The sequence below is a fragment of the Ixodes scapularis genome, unplaced genomic scaffold (genome assembly GCF_016920785.2).
Source record: "Ixodes scapularis isolate PalLabHiFi unplaced genomic scaffold, ASM1692078v2 PGA_scaffold17__5_contigs__length_683569, whole genome shotgun sequence".
NCBI lineage: Eukaryota > Metazoa > Arthropoda > Arachnida > Ixodida > Ixodidae > Ixodes > Ixodes scapularis.
Window position 1 is genome coordinate 423,529 of NW_024609843.1, and position 2,012 is coordinate 425,540.

The 2,012-nt window shown below is 49.5% G+C and overlaps 1 non-coding gene across 1 annotated transcript; it reads left to right on the forward strand.

The window, feature by feature from the left end:
- The first annotated feature begins 833 nt into the window (after positions 1-833).
- On the forward strand, positions 834-998 carry LOC115315315. Its single transcript, XR_003917708.3, has one exon. It is a non-coding gene; the product is annotated as a U1 spliceosomal RNA (small nuclear RNA).
- The last annotated feature ends 1,014 nt before the right edge of the window (positions 999-2,012 follow it).

Below are 2,012 nucleotides of genomic sequence, written 5' to 3' on the forward strand. Positions count from 1 at the left end.
TTCCGAAGCGTTGCGGTGCGTTCGGGTGCGTTCGACTAATCAGAAGCCGAAAGAGGAGAGGGGGTGACGTGTTCGCTCGCCCCACCCGGCCGACTCGGCGAGACGTATCCGGTTCGCCCGTCGCAGAGCTTGCTTTTTCGTTTTGGGGAGCGGTGGGGACTGTATTTTCCAAGGCTGCGATGTTTCAAGCTAGAGTGCCTTCATGAAGGCTCCCTAGTTCAAGCTTGACAAAAAGTCGGGGAAGCCGGCGAGATTGTCCCAAGATCGAACAATTCGACGCTGTCGCTGTGCGCCGCCATGTTGCCTTGGATTTCGCTCCACTAGCGACGATAGCGCGTTCTTATTGGCCCTTGACTGCGGTTGACTGCGTGTCAACACAACCGTGCGTACAAGTTTGGCGCAAGCGGTCTTCGCAACGCAACGCGTCCGCTACGGAACGCACCGCGCTCAAACGCGAATGTGCGTATGGGCCTTTACCATCTTGTCGAGGCGGCTTAATAAGCTCCCCCCCCCCCCCCCCCCCCCCCCCCCCCCCCCCCCCCCCCCGAAGCGCGTTCGCTACAAATTCGAAATCAGATGTTTTATCGGGCCGCCGCAGCTGCAGCCGATCAAATGGTGGGGAAATTTATATCTAAAATTAACAGTGGCACATATATAAAAGGAATTTGTAAATTAGAGATTGCCTCTAAAACGGTCAACAGATATGCTGCTTGTTTAAACATGAGCTCTCCTGTAACTCAAATGCAATATTTGTGACGTTTGTGATGGAACTCACTGGAACAGACAGGTACCCCCGTCGAAGAAGACGACAGTTTTCAAGCCAAGATGACTTCATACTTACCTGGTGTCGGGGAATCCGTGATCCGCGAGGCGGAGCCCCCAGGGCGAGGCGCGGTCATTGCACTTCGGCCGTGTTGACCCCTGCCACTTTCTCAAACTGAGATAGATGGGACATGCAATTTTTGGTAGTGGGGGATTGGCGTACGCGCTATCCCCCTTCCTAAGGAGTCAAAAGTGAGGCTCTGACAGGAGCATAACATTAATGGAACTATTGCATTATTACCGAAACGCCAAGGAGAATGCAGGGATCGGTGTCCCAGGCGCCGCAGGTGCCTAAAACGAATGGCATCTTGGACGCGCGGTCGTCAACGCATTATTTTGGTTACTTACTTCGAACCTTTTAATAAGGGGAAGGCGTGCGCGTGTAGCGCGTGGAACAACAATCCTTGCATTCTCCTTGACGCTAGGCGCCAGAGTTTTTAGTTATGGTGTAATGGGGCGAATCACCGGATGTTCGGATTCGGGCTGATCTGGAAATTTCCGAAATTTTCGGGACGAATGTTCGGATGGTTGGGCCGCCACATCTCGTCTTTCTTCTATCGTTCGCGAATATAAAACAGCTTTGGAGGGTTTATTTACGGCGTTAATTGAAGAGAAACGGGAAGCCCGTCGTTTCGTTTAATGAGCGTACCTACAAGCTTTAATCTCCGCCGTTGGCATCATGCGAATCGGAGACGCATACGAGTAAGGCTTAGCTAACGCCCCAGGATTTTCGTCAGGAATTAGGATTGAGTGAGTAATTATTTCATTCCCTTCAACCTTTCGTATGATACGCATTTCGAATGTAATATGGAAGCTTAATGTGTCGTCTATGATGTACGTATAATAAATATATTTGAGTAAGAATAGGATTTATCTCTTCTTCCGAAGGGCGTGGTTTGGTAACGTTCCGAATCTGTCCGAATCGCTAAAAGATTTGATCAATCATCCGAACCTTTCTGAATCTCCAGATTCAGGTACAAATTCGGTTCGGAAATAAAATTCGTCCCATCACTAGTTTTTTTTTTTTTTTTTTTTTTCCTTTTCTGCACCAGAGGTTTTAGGCGAAGGAAGAGACACAGAGGGAAACGTTTCCAACTCAGCAAACTGGTTTATTTCTCAAGCACCCTATATATAAAGTCACCGGATCTGGTGAAGTAGCGCTCTTGCCTTCCCTTCTGCTAGCCGGACAC